Source organism: Toxorhynchites rutilus, chromosome 3 (genome assembly GCF_029784135.1).
Source record: "Toxorhynchites rutilus septentrionalis strain SRP chromosome 3, ASM2978413v1, whole genome shotgun sequence".
NCBI classification, from domain to species: domain Eukaryota; kingdom Metazoa; phylum Arthropoda; class Insecta; order Diptera; family Culicidae; genus Toxorhynchites; species Toxorhynchites rutilus.
In genome coordinates, this window is record NC_073746.1 from 288597694 (window position 1) to 288603778 (window position 6085).

Consider the following 6085-nt stretch of genomic DNA (forward strand, 5'->3'; position numbering starts at 1 on the left):
TTGGGAGTTTTAAGATGGACTTTGGAACGGGGTTTGAAATCATACTACACAGGTACGATCGCTGGAATAGATGGATGTTTCTCTAATACAGACTTCAAAACCATGGAGCCTGTAGAAATCAGTATAGCAAATTAGATGTAAGCTGCTGGAGCTTTTGTACTCGCTTGCGTTTCTGGAAATCGGAATGTTTCTCTGACACAGACTTCAAAACCATGGAGCCTGTGGAAATCGGCATAGAAATTTAGATGCAAGCAGTGGGAACTTTCGTACTCGTTTGCGTTTTTGCAAATTGGAATGTTTCCCTAACACAGACTTCAAAACCATGAAGCCTGGGGAAAGATGCAAACTATGAGTACTTTTGTACTCGCTTGCATTTTTGCAAACCGGAATGTGTTTTCCCAATACAGATTCCGAAACCAAGAAGTTGGGAGAATCGGCATTGCAGATACATTCAAGTCGGCAATACTTTTATACCCCCAAACATACACTCCAGAATTCGTTTTGCTATTACGGTCTACAAAAGCGGGTACAAATGCATCGCTTTGGCTCGATTATTCAAGACTGCATTGACTTCTACGCAAACCGTTTGATGATTAGGCAAAATGTTGATAACTATTTGCTGTGATAACTACTACCATAATGCATGAATTGACTTAAATTGAGATTTGTTTGCAATTGAATTCGTAAATGGTTCCATTCGTTCACTATTTTAATCAATAATTTAATCAACACACAAAAGATAGCACTGCGCAGTGGCGATATCGTACCCAATGAGGATCATCCGAGGTGGGATTATTGCTAATTGAAGAAACACAATTGATTACTAAGCCAACGGCAGTCCTACGTCAACCTTGCAGTTATATCATAGGTATAACCCATCCATAGTTTTTAAATGTATAAACGAATTGCACCAAAAGTACCCACTTTTCACAAAAGAGTACCCCCTTTTCACAAATGGTTTATGAGACCAACGCTACATATGTGATCAATAAGTGTCGGTGGCCCATAGCGGTATATAGATGTAGCTATTTTGTGTAAACAGAAGTTTTAAATCAACAAGAAAAGCATATTCAAACACCGAAAAATTGGCAGAATGTTCGATTGGCATCCACTTCCAAATTCCTGCTGAATTATTTGGTAAATTTGGATTGCAGAAAAAGCTCTTGCGTTTCATACCCGTGGCTTGTACTCCGGTATTATTGAACTTGTTGTTTGATGACTCTGAAACCGCCAAAAAATCTCCTATACTCGTAAAAAAACAGAACGTGTCATCTCCGGAGTATTTTCAACGCAATAATTCGTCCAATAAATTTGTTAAATAAATAAATTCCACACATCTTTATTTATTTACTAGCTGAGCCGGTAAATTTTGTCCTGCCCAAAATTTATTTTTTGTTATCAATACCTTCAAACATTAACACAGAACATGTGGGGACAACAGTGCGCACTTATTGAATTGTACTTCTGAGATAACTTGTAACAAAAATAAATGCTTTATCATTATCAGCGGGCGAAGCATCATTATTAGAGTGTGCAGGCATCATCCAGTGGGGAGGAGGGAGGTGTTGTATGATGTGTCCACGATGAAATTGCCACACATAAAATTGATTCGCAAAATTCGAGTTTTCATCCGATTGCCATCAAATTTTCAGGGATTGAAAAATAACTATTAAACTTCATTTTACCATTTTACTCGTATTTTATTTACAGTCCATACGCAAATGCCCGCACCTTGGCCTTAACCCCGGCCATAAGATTCTGCACAACCTGTGAATCAACCGTTTTTTGCATATAAACCCATACTTTCTTCAGTTCCTCGACTGTCTTCACTACCTTAGGAGCATGTACAGGGTTGGTGGACAAAAATTGGGTGTCTAAAAAGGATTGACGGTTTGCTCGCATTTCGACGCTTCGATGTCTTGTTTGTAACGTTCTCATTAATCCTCACTCCTCGCAACTGTCGAGCGATTTTTTCTGAATATAATCAGAACAAGAATAAGCAACGATACGATGAACGCTATTTTGAGATCAATATATTTGATCAAACATCTCTTTGACAGCTCGAAAATTTTAATAAATGATAGTATGCAAAATAGATACAGAAAAACTATGTATAAAAAACATCAAACACACGAATGACTTGCAAATGTAAATGTGTAAATAAATGAGCATTTTTTCATGCTAATAAATTAGTTTTTTCTCTACAACGAATAATTTCGATCGTACAGATTTTTTGTTAAATGTGGCCACAGTGGTTGGGAGTATGAATATGTTTAACAACCTAGAACGAATGATTTTTGAATATTTCATGGAGATACGTTTTTATTCTAATCAGCAGTATCGATCACAAAATATGCTATCAATATTTCTGTACAGATTCTATACTCAACTCAAAATAAACCACGATAGACTACAAAATGATGTAAATGTACAATTGTCGTTTCATCTTTTCCCATACTAACCGCATGAGCATAACATGACAGTGCTACTACTGAATACTCCAGAGACAAAGACCAACTATCGGAATCTTGCCAGCAATGCTTCAGCAATTCTTATGCTATAAAAGTGGCGGTAAATTCAATAAACAGGGTTAGCTGATTTACTGCAAAGTGGTACGGACGCTCCGAAGCATTGTGATTCACTGTCTGAAGAAAAAGTTATATCACTGAACAGAACGCCAGTATCTGACCGGTCCAAGATGGGTTAGTTATTGTTGCGTTCCTTCCGCACCACTCAGGGCATCTATGGAAAATTCATTCCCCTTTCTCAGTTGATCAGCAAAGATTTACTTTTACGAGTCACTACTGGTCCTGTGTAACTGATGCTGGTGGAGTGCCTTATCGCACCGAACCGATATAATTGATGGCAGTGGACGCGGAGTTGGTAGAAGCAAACTTAATTAAGCAGCAAATTGATTTTAATGGCTGTTATGAACGGGGTACAAACCAGAAAACGTCAACGTGATCTGACAACCGACGAGGGAGCCCTGTTCTATAAACCTAGTCAACAGTTTGCAATTTCGGTCTGTTTGCATCCTTTATCTAGCGTTCTAGAATGGCTTTTGATATGCAAAGTAATTTCTTCTCAGGTAAATTGATTCACTGTTCACTCGACTGAGTTAAATGATTTAAATTAATTGGAAAATCTTCAATTAGGTTCATTATTGAAGTGATTCATTGAGGGCAAAAGTGAGCAAATTCAACTACCAGCATGAAATATAAAATGACTAAGCTTCCTCGCGGGTACTTACAACGTATCTCATAACAGTATTTTTTCCTCATTCGAAAGCTATCCGATTACTTCTCTTCTCTGGGATTTATTCCGTTATTTGCTATTTGTTTCAATTGCTTTCTTATGGAAGGGGAAAAAATATAACTGCCATAACTTTTAACAGTCCTGGATCCCAAAGCAACGGTAAATCATCTATATGTATCGTCCGATTTTTTTTTCTCACTCGTTTTGCTACAATGCAGCTGGAACGTGTTTCAATTTCGTGTTTTTAATGGCTTTTAATGTGTTTCTTCGCGCCAACGATTGCTACTGGGAACGGTGTGTAAACAGTACCAAATGGTTGGCCAAATTCTGCTTGATTCCGAACGTATCGTCTCTTTCTCCCACCCGATGGTGGCTTGTATCCGAGGACGCAAAAAGGTAAAGTTCCGTCCATGGTGTTTCGGGTTATCGTTTTTACCCCTTTGTCGTGCGTTTCCTTTTTCCGTCGGTTGAATACTGCGGGGAAGGATAAGCAGTGCATCAGTGCTCAACTCCCACCGCCACATTACTGCCCGAAACGGCCAGCCTCCATTTGGCGGGAGCCACAACACAACACAACTTCGAGGATGGTTGTCCGCCCCTTGCTTCGGGCTTCTACATTACCCACAGCTGCTATCTTTCATTCCACCGGATCGGCGGGAAATGGGAACGTGTGATGTCGACTTTGGCTCCCAAGCACACGTGAAGCTGTGCGGAAAGACCGCGGAGATCAGTGACTGTGTGCGGTGCGGGGTGCGGGTCGTGAAGCAGTTTTCATTTTCCGGTTGAATGACTTTGGGTTCTTTTGCCTCCCCGAGAGGACGTGTGGCTGCAGAGAGCTATCGATTTCGGGCTGCAGGTCCATGGATTTAATGAGGAGTCATGTTGTAACAACTAGCGGTCATGTTGTCCTTGCGCTTGTTAATGCTGTTGCGAAATTTTAACGGGACCGAAACGTTTTCATGTCGGCGTTGACACATTTTGTTCGACTTGACTTCAGAGGAGGGAAAGCAACGGAAAACCGAAAATGTAAATGTTATACACAAAAAGTGAAAATTCATAAACTATGAGAATCTGAAATAAATAATATCCTTTCGTTATATGGAAATTCCATTCAATTTTCGATAGTATTGTATAGATACGGTATTGAACTCTGGAAGCTCAGAAGTAGACAATCTATGAAAGTTCAGCTGATTTTTCATAATCCGTAACGTTTCATCAGGAAATATGCGAGGGATCATCAAGAGTCTTCCAGAGCCAGCGTAAAGCGCCACTTGATCACAGAACGGAAAAGGGAATGGAGAGTGACTAGGTCGAAGGAGATCATAGCTGAAAAAATGAAAAAAAAAACCATTATCCTTTTCTCAGATGATTTTCAGCAATGATTCCAACAGCCGCACAGAAGGGTTCAAGCAGTGAATCCTGTAATACAGGATGCGTCCTCTCAATCTGGAAAATTTAATTATTGAATCAATTTCACAAGGATGAATATATATTTGAATTAGTCCACTCTAAAATCCGCGAAAATGTTAAAATTGTAAATCTACCTTGTACGACGTAATCAAACGCGAACAGAAAAGATGTATTTGAAGGTACTGATAACAATCAGGCCAAATCGGATGGAATTTGAGTGGATCAGACTTTGTTGGTCTTTTATCAAAAACAAGACAAATACCGTTTGATGTAGGGGACCCTCTCTTGTAATAAAAATCAAAACACAGAAAGTGTAGGAAAAAAAGAAAAGAGTTCGAATGCTTATAGCTCGAGCATTTCTTGATAGATCGCCAAAAACGTAACATCAATTAACAGGTAATATTTCTACGCATCTATCACAATGAACTAAATTTTCTTTTTTCTTGAAATAAAAATTAAATAATTTTGAACTGTCAAACATTAACTAAACGCCCTAAATCCCACGTTTGGATTGCCCCGAGTTGTACTCCTCAAATTGAACCGACCAAAAGAAGCAACCAGTGTAACAGCGGAGTACGGTTTCCCCAACACAGACTTTGCAACCCAGGAGCCTGGGGAATTCGGCATTGCAAATACATGCAAGCCTAGGGTGCTTCTGTTGACTCATGCATATATGCATGAAGTGTTCCCCCAACACGTCGGTTTAGGACCACCATTTTTGAAGTTGTCGAAAAAAAAACTTCCGGTTTTGGCCTCTGTTTTCCCCTTTTTTAAATATTCATCCACCACACCGACCAGTAGAAATCATAGTTAAAGGGCTGAACCGCAGTCGCCTAAAAACAAGAACTTGATGTGATGAAAAGCCATTCAGGGGGTCGGGTCAGGGCCACTTTCCTCTATCATTCCTAGCTGTACGGAAAATAATTTCGAAGACAAAATTTGCGGAGATAATAGCACTCGACACTTAGTGTGGATGCTTGAAACACTGAGTGCTTTGTGTTGTGACTTGCGAATGCAGAAACACTTTGAATGAGAAAAATGATGTGCCGCAAATGAACAACGATATTTTCAACAAAAAGTACTCAACTCTACGATGCACCGGCGCAACTGTGGAATTTCGAATATAAGAGATATAGACATAATATGTTCCTATCGGGCCAAAAGGCCCACTTGAAATTCTTGGAAGCCAGAAAGAATATAAAAGCATAGCTTATGGGCAATCCTGATAGTTAATTGTGATCTCCTATTAAAGTCTGTAACCGGAATTATCTGAACACCCAAATAAAACAAATACAAAGCTTTAGATTTCTAATGTAACTATTTAATTCATAAGTATGGGATATGGTTTATTCATATAAATATCTCAAGCTTTGCGCTTCACTCCAGCCATAAGAACATGTCCAGACTCCTCAATAACGTT

At 39.2% G+C, this 6085-nt stretch overlaps 1 pseudogene; it reads left to right on the plus strand.

The window, feature by feature from the left end:
• Positions 1-741: 741 nt before the first annotated feature.
• On the plus strand, positions 742-810 carry LOC129780975 (U4 spliceosomal RNA; annotated as a pseudogene).
• The last annotated feature ends 5275 nt before the right edge of the window (positions 811-6085 follow it).